This window comes from Carassius auratus, chromosome 20, assembly GCF_003368295.1.
Source record: "Carassius auratus strain Wakin chromosome 20, ASM336829v1, whole genome shotgun sequence".
NCBI classification, from domain to species: Eukaryota; Metazoa; Chordata; class Actinopteri; order Cypriniformes; family Cyprinidae; genus Carassius; species Carassius auratus.
In genome coordinates this window covers 19026619-19047101 of record NC_039262.1, presented here as the reverse complement: position 1 = coordinate 19047101, position 20483 = coordinate 19026619, and the positions used below count along the sequence as shown (strand labels likewise).

Below are 20483 nucleotides of genomic sequence, written 5' to 3'. Positions count from 1 at the left end.
GCACAGTAGACAAAGTAACAGAGACCCAATTAATAGTGACTGCAAAAAATATGAGACAAAATATTAAGCTTTTAGGCCCTATGGCTATAATTCTGCATACAGCTGACTCTTATAAATCCCTGACATGCATGAGAAATCTGGAGAGATGTGTGACCTCTGCAGCAACCTGCAGGCTGCTCATTGATGGTGGCTGTGGATCGCTGTGCTGTGGCGTGGGAGTATAATTCATCCTAACATATACTTTCAAAGGTTAATCAGGTTGAGTTAGACCGTGTCTGATAAATGATGCAACACTCGACCTATTTTAACAGTACTGGGGATCAATGCAATCGATGGCGAGAGTAATTTGGGAGGATAGTTTGGACGGGCACCTTTGAGCATGTCCCCTGTGATAGCATCCATTGAACCACTATTCAGGAGGAAAACCAAATAAGTCACATTGAGCTGTGTGACATGCAGGGACAGGCCAGTGATTTAAACATCTAATGGATTTCTAATCCAAACCAGAAAAATTATCTCTGAATCAAAGCTATGTATTTCTATGTAACAGAGAAAAGAGATGAATGAACTGGGTCGAAATCTCGATCATGCTTTAAGATGATTTTATTACGATCATCATTAAGGCTTATTAGTTGCATAAGTATGGGCGCCTGTTTCCACCACTGAAAAAAAAGAGAAAGGTAATTACGAATTTTATCTCACAATTCAGACTTTTTTTTTACTTTGCAAGTTTATATTAAGCAATTCTTTGCAATTGTGAGATATAAACTGATTCTGAGGGGGAAAATGTCAGAATTGCTCTTAGTTTATATCTTGCAATTTTGACTTTATAAGTCATAATTGTAAGTTTACATCACAATTCTGCGAAAAAAGTCAGAATTGCGAGTATATATCTTGCAAATATGACTTTAAAAACTCACAAGTGCAAGTTTATATGACAATTCTGAGAAAAAAGTAAAGATTGCGAAGTTATATCACATAATTCTGAGAAAAAAAGTAAAGATTGCGAGGTTATATGACATAATTCTCAGAAATAAAGTCAGAATTGTCTTCTTTTTTTTAGTAACTTAAAAACTGGCTTCCAAACATCTGAGAGGAGGGGTATGAAGAAATTATTAGTGTTAAATGAGTGAAGTTTCAGCATTTAACAGTAAAATTGCTTTCATGGTTTTGTGATCTGCTGTCTGTTTGTCATTTTCTCATGTGTTCTCAGTAAACACGCTGCATAGATGAACTGAATATGAATACATTTTGTGTGGTCTTCTGGGGAAAAACTGAGTGAAAGAGACAAATGAAACAACCAAAGGCATTATATAAACAAGACAATTAAAAAAGGCATAATATTGCATGGCTAGACTGTCTTATAAACAGTTTAAAATGAGCATACAAACAGCCCAAAGCGATGTTAGTCCTTCCATGTCCTTCCTCTCCTCTCCCTCCAGACAGCTGCGATAGGCTCAGCGATTGGCAACAGCTGGTGAATAGGGCCATGACCACCTTCATCACGGAAACAGCCATGCATAACCCTGATCCAGAATCTGGCCGGGAGCCTGACAAAGTCATGCCACACAGATCTGTCTGATTCTATAGACATTTATTTATACCCTGACAACACTGGGCTGCTGAGGCGAGTGGGATTGGGACTGAAACTATAAAAATTGTAGCATTGCTCTCTATGGTACTCCATCCTTCCATTCATTTTCCAAACTATACTCTCATATGTAGGTATGCTGGAGCCTACAGTATGTCACCATCTCAGAAAGAATCCTAAATTCAAAACCCTTCTTTATTTCTAGGTTAAGTTAGGATTTGTAACCAATATGTTCAATGCAGAGCAAAATAGTTAAAATGCTCTTTTCCATCAATTCATCATCAGTCACTGAATTACAGCTGCTATGATCAATAATAAAAAAAAAGAAGTACACAAATTTTGTTTACCATCTGTTTCCCACAAGCAGTAATAGCACAACAAATTGTGAGTGCTGAGTTTTATGAACAGAGCATGATCTATAAGTAAAACTACAGTAATTTAAATAGACAAGAGATGTATTTGAGCTAAAAGAAAAAAACAGACTCTACCAGGGCAGCCAGTGCCTGAATAAACTGGATTACAGCCGGATAGTGAAAAAGATCAATGTTGAAGTGCTGTGTGCAAAAGTATGGTAATTGAGTAAGACCAATGTTTCAAAAGTGACACAACTTAGTCTTTTCACCCCTGAGACTTGTAAATACGGAGACTGAAAGCATGTAAAGAGATAGCAGAGCAAAGCCCTATTCAAAAGAGCAAAAGCGATGGATGTGAATTACTGAAAGCCCATTCCATGGATAAAAAGCATCTGTTTTATAAATAACATAAATCAAAACATTCAAATTTGTATCATGGTTTGAACAGACAAAGATGAGGGAAGGGGTTTCTGTGAGTAAACACCTACATTAGGACTTACTTCTCAAACGAAAGTATTTAATTGTTTTTTTCAATACAGAATCCAATGTGAATGAACACTACTAAAGTCATTTAGGGATATTCTAATTTAATGACAGATTTATAAGAGATGCTTATAGTCATAAAGGGACAACAACATATCCAGCTTGCTTTCTGTTTAAGTTGATCTTTTACTTGGAGAAAAGTAAGAAACTGTATCACTTCTATTATGTGTTTAGTTGATGTTTTATAGTGACATAATCCCCATTTAGAAGAGACCCCCAATTCAAAGCTGGAGCAGCTAAATGCTTCGATATCAGAGCTTTGACCCTCAAAAAAGGGTTAAAACCAGTCGAAATAACAGCTAATTCCTCAATGTCCACAGCAGACTATTTTAAAGCTAATCAAAACTCCTCAGATTCCACTGGTGCTCTTGATGAAAAGCTGGTGGACCATTATTCCACACTTTATCTGCTGGGCACGAGCTGTTTCAGATTCTGCCCTTGAGATATATGGGAAGTGTGACAGGACCAGATTCCAAACACTGAGCTTCAGAAATGTGTACTGTGCCAGTAATAGGATTCCAGGCTTATTCAGACAATAATAATGGAAAAACTGTGGCCTCAAAATGCATGCAAAATTTTTCTAAATGCATGAATAACAATATTAACTTTTTAAATGCATGCATACCAATATAAAGAAATGTTTATTTCATCATCTACTTGAGGAAATAATGGAAGCTATGTGAAAATGTATCTGACCCATAGCTAAGTTTCATATTCACCTTCAAGTATTTTATGCATGGACACATTTAAATAGATTTCATCCTTCATCCATCCATATCCAATTCACGGTGGATGCTAAACATTTTGCTACATTGAATTTACAGTGCATATCAATTTATGTGCAGTTTCTTCCACAGCCATCTGGGGAAAACTGTAAATTTATGAGGATGGGATTGACAGTCTGTAATTTGCTAGCGGTGGCTTCCCCTGACCTTTGACAAATCTACCACATTAATTCACATGGACAGGATATTTTGAGGTGAGATGAGATATCTGAATCAACATGACCAGCTGCATCAAATAATATCCTTATTTCTCCCAATGAAGATAGTCTTTAAATTATTGTATTAAACCTGTAGATTTTGCAAAACTTTTAAAGTGACATGTCAGTAAGTGTTAACAAAAGCAAACATGAGATAAAAAATGCATTTGCTGGAACAGCTATGCCACTTTAGCTTCCTTATACAAGTCTTTGAGCTCTTTTATGGAGGTGTTTATTATGGTGTTTATTGAAGCCTGTTTCTAGTTTGATAAAGTTTAAAATGTTTAAAAAGTTACAATTACAATATTTAAAGCCACAGCCAGCTTGGAAACCCACTAAGGTAAATGTTTTCAGTCATGAAAGTACAGCAATCTAAATGTAGAAATAATGAAATCTACTCACCAGACTCACAATTCATACATCACAATGGAAACAAGCTGCAACACAACGGAGGCAAGCCAGAAAACAAATAAATTAGCCCAAACACAACAGAAATAAGCTACAATAGAAACAAGTCACAATACAACAAAATCAGCACAACGCAATAGAAACAAGCCACAACACAAAGAAATTAGCACAACACAACAAAATTAGTCCTATGTGTTGTGTTGTGGTGACATATGTGTGTGTATGTGTTAATTAAGGTGTGTTGTTGCAGTAATAGGGAACAGGTAATAGAAAATCATATGGCCTCCTAGCACTGAATGCACAAATAATGACCCTTTTATATTTAATAACCAAAGCTAAATTGTTTATTCTATGCAGCGGCTGTGTTCCTGCTAAACTAATGTCTGGATGGGAGTGTCACAGCCACACCTTCTACACTCCCGGAATCGGACACTTACGCCACACCCACTCGTCCCCAATCACCCGAATTCTGAACTCCTGTGCATCATCACCAGAACCACATATAAAGCGATCAGTCACCATCACTCATCGTCTGGTCTTGCACCGATCTCCTCACTTGCCTGAACGCCATTATTAAACCTACCTGAACTCTTGAACCCTCTTCATCCTCGTCAGTCTTCCTGTCCCCATCGTCTTCATCTGAGCACCATCTGGATCACCGTTCACCATAAGGGAAGTTGTGTTGTCACCGTTCTATCCACGTGTCAAGATTCACCTGTGTCTGAAACCTCTGATTCACATTAAACTACCTTATCACTGAATCCTCTGTGTCCTCGTCTGTGTCTGACAGGGAGCTTCTTGTTATATATTTGTATGATATATGTGTGAATGCAGACATACTGTAGCAGCTCTATTCAGGCCCTCTTTAACAATAGATAAATGAGTTGCAAACTTGCCTGTGCTGTACTGTGTTCATTTTTCTTCTTTTGACACACTTTTTTTTGCCTTGCCTGGCATAATAAATTGCTCAAGCAGGTGTGTGTCTAATGAAGTGTAGGATAGGCCTCATAGGCTACAGTATGTACTGAAGAGTAGCGTTCCAGCTCTGATACATGACTGCACTTTCACATTGGACTCAGCGGAGAACCTTGTTAATGTGCACTTACAAAGGGCATGTCCCCACTATTCACAGCGTTTTATTTAATTCATCCTGCAGCACTCAAAATGAACCTTGACCATTATTCTCTAGGAGGCTTTTGAAAGACTTCAGCCATGGACAAGTGTGCTCTACTGAAATAAAAATGACAGTCATGGAAGGGTCGAAAGAGATGGTGGATAAAACAAATTTAGGGACTTTTAGGCATTAAAAAAACAATCACATGAGCGAGTCTAACAGTCCAGAGTCCAGGTTATATGTCATTAAAGGAATGAAACTATCAGTGAATTGAGTCATTCTAAACATGCCAAATCAGAATCCATGTATTTATTTGGTGCCATCCATTACATGCCATAGTAAGAAATGTTGCTAAGAAGAGTTTGGCAGGTAAACTGCTATCATTATGTACATAAGCCAAGGATAAATTTGCCTGCTAGCTAAAAGCCATGCATACAAAATTATTGTAATTGCTAATATATATGTGCCAGAAAATGACTTTCTGGAAATTTACTTTCAAAATGTAGCTTGCCAAGCTACAATCTACTCAGAATTAAAAGTAGGTGACAACAGATTAAACTGATCTCAACACTTAAACTAAAACTATAACATATATATTAAATTAATTTATATAAATCTAAACGACATTTGCTTGTAACTAAATATTTTGCTGTAAAAATGTCTAAAATGATGTGCATGAACTTCTATGCAAGTAAGCATATGACTCATTTACATAAACCCTTCAAACTAACCAATTCACTAGAATGAAGCAGACTTTCTACATATGAATCAGTTTATCGTTCATGCTACTTGTTGGTGAAAAATAGCTTGTTATCTTGTATCTCTGGAAGTTAGGAAAATAGGGAACTTTGATGTTGTAAGTTGTATTATGTTGAACATTTGTTAATGAGAAATATGTAGGTGCATTCATGTTTATAGATTTGTTGAGTATCTTTTTTAAGATAAGATTAGACCCTTGGGCTAAAACTTATTGTTCAGTAATTCCATGAGATAAATGTAAATTTCAGACATATTTTTCCACTATCCATGAAAACCTACAGGCTAAATGCAAACGCGGGCAAACTAAGGGCAAACTGGGGCAAAAGGAAGCATCTTCCACTATCTTACTTAATATCTCAAAATGTGTTTTTCGATAGCACCAGTAAACAAAATTGTCCTGATTTAGGCCCATGAGGCCCCAAAATGACCAGCATGGACACAGAATTGTCACCCAAATGTCAGATTTACAAGCCCTCCATCATGACAGCCAGCCACCTCATTTAGCTGGACCGGGCGAGACCTGTGAGTTGCCACAGCAATAATTCACGGGTAATTAAACAGTCCCACCTAAGCCCCTCACAGCCCATTACTCATGTAGCTGTTGAGAGTGCGGGGTCCACAGCCACTGGCAGCAGGGTCGGCCGCGGGCCACCGTGTGTCATGTCAGTCTCCTCTGTGTAAATCCACTAGTTAGACACAACCATTGACTTCCTATCAGCCAAGACAAATTTGCGAACACCTCCTCTGCTCTGAACATCGATCCAGAGTTGGCCTGGCACTTTCAGTCCTGCAGAGTTGTTAAGATTTAAAATAATTCAGTGTTAAAGAATTAGTTACAAAGAAATCCAATAAATCCATGAACAAGAAGTTAGGCATTTAAAAGAAACTGGCAATGCATTCATTTTTATTTTTTTATTTTTGTCAAATATTAAGGATATATTTAAGATTTATAATTAGATTTTATTATTGTTCATGTATTTTCTTTTTTAATGGAGATACATACATACAATTTACCTCTTTCATTTAGGATTCTGTTACAATGATTCAGTAATGACACATTTGAAACATCAGATAGCAGAGTTCTTGCTAGATTAATTGCTAGGTGTAGGATATAATAATATCGAATGCATTATAAGTCAAAAGGGATTATTCCTAAAACCAAAACTTAATGCAGAATGATGTCATGAAGCATATGCTTAATATGAATGTTAGATGTTCTTGTTTTGAAATGTAATAACCAAATGTGTTTTATAAAATAAAACCCCCAATGGTGCAGCTATTTGGGGTAACATGCTGTGAATCCTTTCCTTTGTGGTGGAGTCAAAGCAATGTCTTCAGTCATGCAAACTCTCAGTGTTTTGAGTCTTTAATAAAAAGTTTGAATCGCATGCAAAGTTATAGACAGAACAAAGCAACAGAACGGCTGAATGCTGACTATAAATGGATTACAAAGCAAGACAAAATGCCATTCTCTGGACAGATCAATAAGCCCAAACAATCTGGAAACAGTCAGCACCAAAACTGTCAAGGACCCTCCCTAACTTTTTCCTGTAATTTTCCCTGAACTATTAGAGTTACAGCGGGCCAAAAGACATTCAAGCCAAATAAACAGAGTGTATAATGACCAGTGACTGAAATCGGACTGAATGAAAGCAGTGACTATAAGCTTCTTCCATGTAAAACAGCAAACACGCAACTGAACACATAAACAGTTTGCAGTGGTAAAAGCGTATGTTGCTGTCTTAAAAATGATTCTGCTGAATGATCGCACCAGATGGCAATTACCGCCCCATCTCCAGCTCTCTGCTTCTGAGGCAAATGATGCTTGTTAAAGAGCATCTGGCACATTACTGTTGTGTACAGACACCAGTCACTGAGAAACCACCATTCAAAACAATACTGCAACAGAATTCATCCAAAGTAATCAAAAAAAAAAAAAAAAAAAATGGTACCTGGCACAAATATTTGAATTGACTCTGTCTAATGAAACTAATAAACTTATGAGCCTTGCAAACTAACACAAAGCACAATTAAAGATTAGATTCAAGTCAGATCTTAAATTATTTTTTAATAAAACAAGACGTATTATTGCATTGAAATATGAAATGTAATAAAACATGAAAAATTATCAGAATTTTCAGCCCTGCTAAAAACTAATTTGTTTGCATTCTGTTGTATAGTTTCTTTGACCACTTTGGTATGGTGCTGTTACATTGGCATTCATTCCATCTTCATGTTTGGCTTCTGCAGATAAGGAGACTTTGTAAAAATGTTAAAAGTTAGAATTGTGAGATATGAAGTAACAGTTATGAAAAATTAAGATGCAAAGTTTTAAGTAATAAAGTTACACTGTGAGAAATAAATTCACAATTGTGATATAAAGTCACAATTATAAGAAATAAAATCAAGATTTATGAAGTAAGAATTATGAGAAACAAAGGTGTAATTGTGATTATAACAAGTCACAATTGCAAGAAATAAAATCACAATACTGATATATAAAATAGCAATTGTGAAATATAAAGTAAATTACAATATACAATATTGCCATTGCATAGTCACAATTATGATAAAAAATTGCAATAGTGATATACAGGTGCAGCTCAATAAATTAGAATGTTGAATATTTCAGTAATTCATCTCAAATTGTGAAACTCGTGTATTAAATTAATTCAATGCACACAGACTGAAGTAGTTTAAGTCTTTGTTTTTTTTATTTGTGATGATTTTGGCTAACATTTAACAAAAACCCAACCCAATCTTAACAAATTAGAATACTTCATAAGACCAATAAAAAATAAATAAAAAACAAACAAACACATTTTTTTGTGAATTTTTGGCCTTCTGGAAAGTATGTTAATTTACTGTACATTTACTCAATAATTGGTAGGGACTCCTTTTTCTTTAATTACTGCATCAATCCGGCGTGGCATGGAGGTGATCAGTTTGTGGCACTGCTGAGGTGGTATGGAAGCCCAGGTTTCTTTGACAGTGGCCTTCAGCTCATCTGCATTTTTTGGTCTCTTGTTTCTCATTTTCCTCTTAACAATAACCCATAGATTCTCTCTGGGGTTCAGGTCTGGTGAGTTTGCTCAGTCAAGCACACCAAAACCATGGTCATTTAAGCAACTTTTGGTGCTTTTGGCAGTGTGGGCAGGTGCCAAATCCTGCTGGAAAATGAAATCAGCATCTTCAAAAAGCTGGTCAGCATGAAGGAAGCATGAAGTGCTCCAAAATTTCTTGGAAAACGGTTGCAGTGGCCAAATCATCACAGACTGTGGAAACTTAACACTGGACTTCAAGCAACTTGAGCTATGAGCTTCTTCACCCTTCCTCCAGACTCTATGACCTTGGTTCCAAATGAAATACAAAACGTGCTCTCATCTGAAAAGAGGACTTTGAACCACTGAGCAACAGTCCAGTTCTTCTTCAACGTGAGATTCTTCTGACGTTGTTTCTGTTTCAGAAGTGGTTAAATGATGGGAAACTAAATTGCAATTGAAATTAAAAAGTCACAATAAAGGGAAATGATATCATCAATATATAAAGTCACTATTACAAGAAACAAAGTTGCAGTTATAATGTACAAAGTCACAATTATGAGAAACAGTATAGCAATTGTGATAAAGTCACAGTTATCAGAAATATCATCACAATATTGATTTAATGTAAAAAGTCACATATGAGATACAAAGTTGCAGTTGCTTTTTATTTTTTTATTTTATTTAATTTGTATTGATTGTATCCTCATTTATCATTATTTCATAATTTTCACAACTTTGGGACTCCCGATATTGTTTTTCAGTTCAAGCAGTTTCAGTGTTCTGTTACTGACTATTTTCAAATGAATATTAAACCAGTAAAGTTGTAAGCCTTTTGTGCAATTTTCTATTCTACACTTGAGTAAATTTTCTTGATTTTAATGTCAAATGCAGTAGAAAATGGAAGAGGAGGGGAGGAGATGGGAGGGAGAGCGAGATGAAAGAAATGAGATGACTTTGAGAGTAACAGATGTCAGGGTGTCATCATTGTAGAGGGGGGTGTGAGAAGCTGCCACTCTGCGCACGTCACCTGGCATTTAACACATCAGCCAACCCTAACAGAGTGTGACAAGCCCAGTGCCTCATGGATATCAGTCTCTCCACACACTCCTACTGAAGCTGACACACCAGACAAATGATCTGAGAAAGACACCAAACACAATCTCTCTTCTAACACCATCATTTCTGAGTGTTAAAGGCATGCCAGAAGAACAAGAAAGGTTATTGCATGATGATGAAAAGGAAGGATTATGAAAGAAAAATCCCTTTCGTGATTGTATACATGTTCACACACATTAATTCTTGTGAAATATAGCATGCATTCATCTTATCATTAGACAATGTCAAAGGCCTGTTTTCTTTCAGAATGCTTTAAGATATCGTTCTAATGAGGTCTTTGATACATAAAGGTCATTGAAAAAGGGCTGTAAAAAATTAAGATAGGATTTATTTTCATTCGTGGGCATGCTTGATAAATGAAAACAATAATTAGTCTAACCAGCTATTATACAAATTGTGATTACATTAACTCCAAACAAAAAGCATTGATGTCATTATCAATGTGACAATATTATTTTCATCACAGTGAGTAGCATTATAGTATCAGCATTAGTGCACCAGGAATTTCCAAGAAAATAAAGCTCACTCACATAATATTGCAGCATTATAAGATGCATCTGCTGTCCCAGCAATCAGAAGCTTTAGGCAAACAATCAGTAATCCATGCAACCACAGATCTGGAAGACAAGGCAAGGCCCTTCCAGCAAGGCCCTTTTCTCATATCAGTATTGGAACCCAAAAGTGATGCTGAAATATTTATCCATTTGAAATGGAATGTGATGGCAGCATGTGGACTAATGCTTCTGTCACGGAAACTGCAGATTTGTGCCAATGACAGTTTCAGTTTTCAGTGGAATGTTGCATTTAGCATCTAAATAATTCACTTCTTTGTGCTCAGTGGGTTAACAATTTAACTGCATTATTTTATTGCACTGATGATGGGTTACAGTAATTTGGTCCTTTCATCATGTCTTGACCCAGTGTTATTTTAGTATCAGTGAGATACTATTATAGTTTTTATCAGGGCCATCTCTAGTGGGATGAAAGGTGGTGAAGATTATAGGAGCCCACGGCTGGGGGGCTTTAGGTCGGCCTAAAAAGACGGTCAGGACAGTTGATAGGCCACTGCTGCGTGTTGTCACGAAAACTTATAATTTTCATGTGTTTTTAAGCTTTGCCACTTGCCAATATAAACATTCAATAGAGTTTAAAGCATTGAAACACAATACGCGGAAAAGCTCAACTGAGTAGCTGGTTACTCACGCTGTGTGTTCGAGTGCGCACGCAGAGAGCCGTGTCTCACAGACAGCAACATTGAACCGAGCTCTCCTTTTTGCAAAGTTCTCCTCGAAGTTTCTCCTGCACCTGAAGGAACAAATACAAATCGCAGTTGTTTAAACAAACAGAAAAGGACGTGAAAGAGCCCAGCTCTGTCACAGTGTCTGGTCTGTGTATCCCTGGGTGTCCACTAGAGGTCTCACTTCTCCATATCGTCACCCCCTTCAGTACTGCATTTTACACAAGCCTTTATCTGGACTGAGCACTTCATTGCACACAGCTGTTCCCACTCAGATTGTTTGCACCTGTCTATTTATACAGTACCCTGTTTGTTTCTGTCATTGTCATGGAGTCCTTGTTTAATGTCACCCTGTATTTCATGTTGCCCTGCCATTGTTTATGTTTCTTGTTTTTTGGACTGCTTACCTGGTTTTCGACCTTTGCCTGGCTGATTGCAATTCTGAATAACCCAATAAACACTGCTACTGGATCTCCCTGTTTGTACGGCGTTTGTGACAAATTCAGCACCCGCAGTGTTCTGGTGTTCAGGACTCACGCAGAGAGAGGCGTCTCAAAACACTTGAACCCCGAATTTGCCTCTTTCTACTCTTGTACCGACAATTACAAAATATGTCAAAATAGACGTCTTAGAAAGTATGTTTCGAAAAAACTGTAGGTTATGTCTGCTGCTGTATTAAGCAGCTGTAATGTTAATCCAAGAAAATGAAAGAAAGAAAATCACTCACTGCTCTTGACTTAATTACTTTGCAGTTTTAACAAGAATTAATGCACAGTCAATCCAAAAATTATTCAGACAACAGATATAATTTTTTATTTTTTTATTTTTGCTAGTAGGTGCAGGACACTATAATTCACTTATGTAAGTGTGTATATTAAAATAAAGGGAACTGTGACATATTATACCCAAAAATTCTTCTTTTTCCTGAATTGCTAATGCGACCTTTTCACACCACAGACTGAACAAAATTAAGCACTGCTTAATTGGTCAACAAAGTATTGATAATTGTGTAAATATTGTCATATTAACAGTTGTCTGAATTTTTGTTGATTGTAATCCATTACATAATTTTCTATCGAAGTTATTTGACATTATCAAGATGATGATTTTTTTGTCATATTTTATTACCATTTTCTAAACTATAGCAAAATAAACTGTGATAATGTGAGAAATGTTGAAGGTATCTGAATAAATTTTGGTTTGATTGTATATTTAATTTTTACAGTGAAGACTATGAAGTGCTATTTTACATTTAATTATTTGGTTTCTGTACCTGGACACCTACAGACTTGAAAAAAAATTAAACATTGTGCAAATAACACAAATAGATAAATAGAATGAACATACAAATTAAACAATTTCAAACAGGGCCCACTGGTTCAACATGCACCGGGGCCCCGCTAACCCCAGCTACGGCTTTGGTTTTTATTAATACTGTGAATTATTTTATTTTATTTTATAAGTTTTGTCACTTTAGAAAGTTTTTTTTTAATTATTATTTTTATTTTATGAATTTTACTTTTTGGTTATTTTAGTACATCATTTAAAATTAAATGAAAATGATAAATGTTGGCTAAGCAACTAGCTGAAATAAAAGATCACTTTATTTATATTTTTTTTCTGTTAATGTATTTTATTTTAAACAAATTTGTTTTTAGGGTTTTAATTTTAGTTCCAGTGAACTAATCTGTCTTGGCCTTTAAATTTTACAAATATTCCAAACAGATTTTAAAAAAGAAGCGTCTGTTCTGGCAGAAGCTGATGCACGTCTGTAAGCACCTTTAAATGTATCCTTTTGTAAAGTACCAAATGTTTCTTGTTTTTTTTTTTAAACAATGCATTTCATTTACTATTATAATGTAAACTTTTGTAAAATAAATAAACAAAAACAAATCTGCATGCAGAAAAAAATATTTATTCAAGGCTTAAAATTCCCCCTCCGCAAGTTCAAAAGGTCTGTTTATTAATACTAAATTTATAAAAAATGTAGATATTATTATTCCTAAGCCCCATGAGCAAACGGTTTCATAGGTCTGACTTTGTTCAATGCTGCATATGGTCGCACCTATAGCTCTTTGGCCTTCTAAAAGATTTAAAAATGAGAGAAAGTGTTGTTTTTAATGTCCAAATAAATAATAATTATTTTTTTTAATATAAAAAAAAACATATAATACAGTAAAATAAAACAGATTTTCACAAAACTGTAAAATAAAAAAATATTCATAGAGCTATGAGTTATTAAAATCTATTTAATTAGTGCATATTATTATTGTCTGTTAACATTGCCAAAAGCATCATATTTCTCATGGCTTGTTTTGGTGGCACATGAGGAAAGGATTCATGCTTTGAATTGAAACACATTCATTTGTTTGACAGAATTCATATATTTTCTCTTATTTGGTGCAATATAACATTTTTAGCTTTTCCTTATATTGCAGTACAAACAAGACAGAACACAAATGGTGAGAAAAAAAAGAGATGGATAGTGTGTGTGTGTGTGTGTGTGAGGTGTGTGTGTGTGTGTGTGTGTGTGTGTGTGTGAGGGTTGTTTGTGTGAGATTAAAAGAGCGAGACAGAGCAAATTTGCAGAAGGGCGTGAGTGGAGGTAAGGAAAAGGCAATCCCAGGTGACACCTGGTTTTGCCATCCATCACAGTCCAAAAGCCAAACAGGAAACCAGCGAACCATCCTCATGTGTCATCTAATCACAGGCTCTGCCTTTTCTCCATCACCAATCTCATTTGTTCCTCTCAGCAATTCATTCCATGCACGCTCGCTGCACTCAGTGAGATGACACCTGGTTGTCACCTTGAATATGTTTATTTATTCCTGTTTTCCTCAGCTCAGGCAATGATGACTCAAATTAAACCTCAGCATTCTAACCAGGGCAGAGATACAAAAATTGAACGGGATGTTGTTTGTGTAGCAGGACACACTTTTTTTTTGTTTGTTTCAAATTTGATTAGGAGTCAAATGAAACTGCTTCTCAGTCCATTTATTGTGGCTTCAGAGTGAATTCAGATTCTTCAAAATGCAACAATTAGAGTAAATTAATTGAATTTATTTGTAGACCGCAAAATGTAGCCTAAAATGTGCTTTATGTGGAAACTAAAACTTGATTTAATTCAAGTTAAAAGCAATATTAAACATCACATATAAACCTAAATGCATTGTTTTACACCAGCAATACTAAATGCTGTACAACAGATTAAAATAGCTCCTTTAGGTAAAAGATTACAGGTTATATGTTCTTGCAATCTCAAAGTGAAAGAGTTCGATTCCTGTAGCACATAGAAATGCACATATTACTATTACTATATCTAATTTACTATAAAGGGAAATTCAGACATGACCTTAACTGCAGTTCTAGATTGTGATGCAGGAGTGTCCACTTGAATGCAATGCATCAGAAATGAGCCTTTGAACACAACAAGGTCTTCCATCAATGTCAAGTATTTCATGTTTAACATAAATTTCACAGACAGCCTGGAGACATACTGGCTGTTTTATGATTGATATACTATATTTCATCAGGTATTTTCAACAAGGTAGTTTCAGAAGGACTGCTTTCATAAGCACAATTCATGCCAGTGAACCGCTAACCAGTGAATGTGTCAATTAAAAAAATCAATGAATCAATGACATACAAGATATGCTTTCAATAAAAAGTTTAGAAATGCACCCAGATACATCAAGACTTCATCTACAGGTGTTGACTAAGCTCAGCACAGTCCAAAAAATAACTTGTATAAGTTCCGGTAAATATAATATAATATAATAATATAATAACAGCATGGAGCCACAGAGTAATGTAAAATATGTTAGTGCTCATACTTTGCAGGGTTTGCTGACTAATTAACAAAAGTGCAAAGCACAGTGAACTCTGAAAATAAGGGTGGTGGAGAATCAGTGCAAATTCTGATGAGTCCCGATGGAAAATGGATTTCCTGCTGTCTTTGTGCTTTCTGTGTGTAACGGCTGATTCCAGCGAATGTGCCAGAGGCAATCTCATAATGGCACAGATCTGTAATGGGATAATTGTAAGGTGCAATTTCTTTGACCTATGAAAATATGAATCAATTTTTGAATAAGAGGTGCTTTAGCTGTGATAGCTTTTATTCTGCATTTCGCCTGACTTTATGGAAGCGTGATCTGTCATGAAAACATTAACTGTATGGCGCGAAACGAGCAGAGCTGAGCAGGCCTTTTAAAAGTTACAGTGCATTTCAAATGGCACAAATAATAGCTACAAAGGGCACAAAAGGGAGAACAATCATGATAGCCAAGTGAGGCAACCATCTGGAACCAACGTGACAAAGGGAGGAGAACATGATTTCTTCACTATCTTTGTATACCATGACATGAACCCCAATAGGGAATGGATATAAAGTGTTAAAAAATGTCAAGCAATCAATAGAAACAGGCACTTATTTGAGTAAATTATATTTGAATAAACTATGTTCTGATGATATATTTCTTTGAAAAGTACAGAGAAAGCAATGAGCTGCTATTATTCAATAACATGTAAATCATATTCAAAGGTTCTCTATTATTATCAGTGGCAGGTAGTCACCTGCGGTTCCACCTAATCACATTTCACACGTAATCACTGCTTTGTGGACGGCAGCTGCTGATAAGATTGTTTGTGACGAATGCACAACTTTCATGATAGATGTGCTTTGCCAGCATCAAATCTTTGTCATTATGTAGGAAATAAATGCAGGTATTTCTCATGCCATACTCCAATCTTGACAGAGCAAATCTCTTTGGATTGGATATTACACTGTTGTCACAATAATATTCTTCACATCACAAATAAATCAACCGAATCACTCATTTCATTTCATCATGAACTACATATTTGTTCTCGAGTGAAAACAGATATAATGTCAAGGGCTGAAATCCAGTCTGTTTCATAATTTATTATTCATGCTAGCTGAATACATCATAACTGCACATTTCAAGTGTCTCTTATCCTCTTCAGTGTAATGAGTTTAGACTAGGAAGCAATATAGAGCAATGGTGAAAACACCTCTTTGTTGTTATTGAGGTATTATTGTAATACCAGAATATGCCATTACAGGTTTAAAATGCAAGTTCTAGAAACAATCTTTGTAGTTGTGATATGTTATATTCATACATATATGTAAACTACTATTTAAAGGTTTCAGTCCGTAATATTTTAAAATGTCTCTTATGCTCACCATGGTTGCATTTATTTGTTCAAAATACAATAAAACACTAATATTGTGAAATATTATTGAAAATATTATGACAATTTAAAAATAAAGAGTAACATAAATGATTGTGATGCAAAATTGAATTTTCAGCAGTTATTACCCTAGTCTTCACTGTTACATGATCTTTCAGAAATCATTCTAATATGCTGATTTGCTGCCCAGGAAAACACTTATTATTATCAATGTTAAAAACAGTTTGAAAAACCTTTTCAAGAGTCTTTGATATACAGAAAGTACAGAATAATATTATTTATTTGAAATTGAATGTAAAAGAATGAACATTTTACTGTCACTTAAACTTGTGAACGTTACAGTATTTAAAGAATATAATTCAGTGTTCTTGGACAGTCACACCACATGACATTTTACAACCTGAAGTGATAACCCTGTCCTTCATGCACAACCACGATCGTCTGCTGGGGTCCTAAACCATACCATTTCATATTTTCTGCATCTTGGTTTCACCCCATAAAGTTTCAATTAAATACTGTGGAAAAACATGCATCATAAAAGAGTCATAAAAGAGCTGTACAGTATTTAAGTCATTGTATGTATTAATTGCATATTTCACATATGAATTAAAAAATAATGCACAGGACAACAAAAATTGGTAACACTTTATAATAACTGCACACTATTAATCATTAATTAAGCATTAGTAAACAGATAATTCATAATTTATAAAGCATTAATAGACAGTAATAATCAGTTTATAAATACAGATATAAATGCTTTATTCTTGATTTAAAAGCATATCTATAATGTGTAATTTCATACTTTATTCATGATCAATTTATCATTTCTCAATGAAGTATAGCATTATTTCCAAACCAGTTATTTAGGAGTTGCCAGTAATTCATAAGATCACAAGAAATGTAGTAAATTAAGGTAGTTATAAAGCATTTAGTAGTGGTCAGTTAACTATTTATGTGAGCTCATCTAAAGTGAGGACTAGTTATGCCTTGTAAAGCATTTATAAAGGATATTTAAAGGCTCAGTTATCTTCTAAACAAAAAACAGAAACAAACAGCCTTTAAATCTCATTTGTAAAGCTTTACAAGGCATAAATAGTCCTCACTTTAGATGAGCTCACAAAAATAGTTAACTAACAACTACATATGTTTTATATCTACCTGAATTAACCCTGAATTACAGTAAAAATACATGTTAATAAACCATTTATTAACACTATAAGTAACTATTACTATATGTCTGAAAATAAAGATGTATGAATGCACATTTAAATAGTTTATTAATCATTTACTTACAATTTCTAAGTGAGCTTATGAACCACTGACAACTCCTTAATACTGGTGTGTAAATAATGCTATACTTTAATCTAGAAATGATAAATTGATCATTAATAAAGTATGAAAAAACAATTATTAAATACATTATAGATATGCTTTTAAATCAGGTATAAAGCATTTATATCTGTATTTATAAACTGCTTATAAATGTCTGTTAATGCTTTATAAATGATGAATTAACTGTTTCCTAATGCTTAACTAATGATTGATAGCATGCAGTTATTATAAAGTGTTACCCAAAAATTAAAGACTCATGCCACTGATCCAAGTGCACCACAGGATATAGGAAGAGGAACAAATGCTTGAAGTCTTAATTTCTTCATTTCAATCTTGCATTTGAAGTGCATGATTAAAATAAAAAGCCACATCCTTCCTCTGATTGTAATTTGACAGATCTAAAGAAGCTGCTTCTTAGGTTAATACGTTCTTTGCCTTTGGCAAGGTTACAGCTGCTCTTATTCAGTTAGATCTGGTGTGAATCCAGTGAAAAGCCAGTTAGGAATATTGATGGAACTATAAAGCAATCCATTGACGGGTGTCAACATCCCTCAAGCCTGTTTACAGGGCCATCCAGGTCTTTGATTGTTAGTAATGCCACAATGACTGAAAAGACAGCTTTAAACATTAAAAAAAGGAAACAGAAAACAAGAAAACTCAAAAACAAGCAGATGTTCAGAGGACACGAGGTTAAATGCCTTCAACTTGACAATACTGTTCTGGACAATGATTTGGGTCATACATCACTCTGGATGTGTATGCAGTATAAAATCTGTCCCCAGAACAGATGTCGTCTTTCTTCTTATCATTGGTTATTGCCTAGCAGAAACACTAATCAAGTTCATCGTTGTGCTAATTACACACTGCCACAAATGACTTTCACTTGATAAAAAGGTCACCAGTGGTTCTGCTAGAGCTCGCCACACATTTCCTAATGGATAATCGATTTTTCCACATCGTCCTAATCAAGCTTGGATTATTATATTAACATATAATGTCAGTGGAAAAGGTTCGGATGAGTAAAAGTTCTTAATTTAATAATACAGATTCAATTTAGATAGCATATATAGGTGTTTTATTTCTTTAGACCCCATTTTACATGAAACATAGTTTTCTGGAAAGACACCATAGTTACTACAATTATTATTTCTAAGACTACCATGCAGTGTCTAAAAAGTATGCCATTTTTGTAGAATCAGTGTTACCGGGGTCCATTTTTGTAAGGATTTACAAAAAACAATGCAAAACTAATACAGTATATATTTTTATATTGTTTTTCAGTTCAAACTGTATATTGAACTTAAAATATAATGCAACATAATATTCAATTTTGTCAAACATTCAAATTCACACAATTTTTTGTCATATTTTAAGCTCCATAAAACTATTTAATATTGTATCAGCCCCAAATCACATTAGAGACTTTGTGCATGTTCAAATGGTTAATTTGATTTTAGATATAGATTTTTTTTATATAATAAATAACAACTGTTAATGCTTTAATAAAATGGTCAATTCTAGTTAATTATACAATTAACTGTATAATTAACTGGTAATTCAATAAGTAACAGTTACATAAGTATAATTGCATGACCCAGGAAAATATTAAATGTCTTATTGCAAACACAATTCATAAATGTTTTAAATAAATATTATCCTGGCCTGACAAAGTTAGAGTTTTTAGTAAAACTCCACCATATCCAAAGGTTTTTATAGAGCAAGAAAATTGATTTATAACTGTGTGATTGCTGTGACGATTCTCAATCATAAACTCTGGACAAAAAAGAAAAAAAGCTTTACAGAATACTTTCCTTCTATAGTGTGAAAACAGTAAACTAAGAAACTCATGATGAAATAGTTATAAAATACTGTGTGAACAAAATGAGAATAAATGTCTTACAAAATAATTTTAAGTAGCAGAGGGAAAAGAACATGCCAAACAGTGTAAGGATTAGTGTCTATGAATGAACCCACATGAACTCCATTTCTCCTGTCATCTGCGTATCTGACAGCTCACATTCACCTTGCCAAAGTGTCCTCAGCAGGGAAATGTTCTAGCTTCCATTCAATGCAGAGTGGATTCAATCCACGCCAGCATCTGTCTCGTTGACTGCTGCGATGTGCCCTGAGATGAAACGCATGCTAATCAATACTGCTGCATCCCGCATCTACTTAAAAATCTCAATTACCTCTAATTGTAATCACAGCAGTTTCGATGTCAGGACCTGTCAAAACAGAGGACGCACGAGCCGCCGCAGGACCAGGCAGCTGACAGGAAACAGTTTCCACTGGGGTGCTTCTAATCATGTGCCCTGCCAGAAAAGAAAAGGCAAGAAACCCACAGACATGGGTATTAAGTTGTAAAAAAAAAAAAAAAAAAAAAAAATTGCAGAACACTCCCTTTTACTTTGATACACAAGACATTGCAGGGAAATTGACACTGATAACCATAAATCTGGAACAGCACCTGAAAGCTGTGGCATGCGGCCTCGACCTGACAAACAGCCCTTGGAGCTCATCTTATTTTCTTTTACCTTAAGTCAAAGGATTTATGAGATGATTTATGACCACTCAATCTCACCTTTACTTCTTTAGCGAATGATTCCTTTCTCCTGCCAGCCAATTTCACCCAAAAGTCTTCCTGCAGTCATACGTAATGAATAGCTTGAGCTGAGAAGAGAGGCGGCTACGGTCATTTTCTAAATATAAATCCAAGACACGCTTTTTAATGTAGATAATATAGACTAAAGTGTCAGTTAGGATTCTGCAGCATGCGTGTCTTCAGTCACA

General features: G+C 35.0%; 1 pseudogene; it reads left to right on the top strand.

Moving 5' to 3' along the window:
* The first annotated feature begins 1489 nt into the window (after positions 1-1489).
* LOC113037959 (trafficking protein particle complex subunit 8-like) overlaps positions 1490-20483 on the top strand; it is a 48986-nt pseudogene continuing 29992 nt past the window's right edge.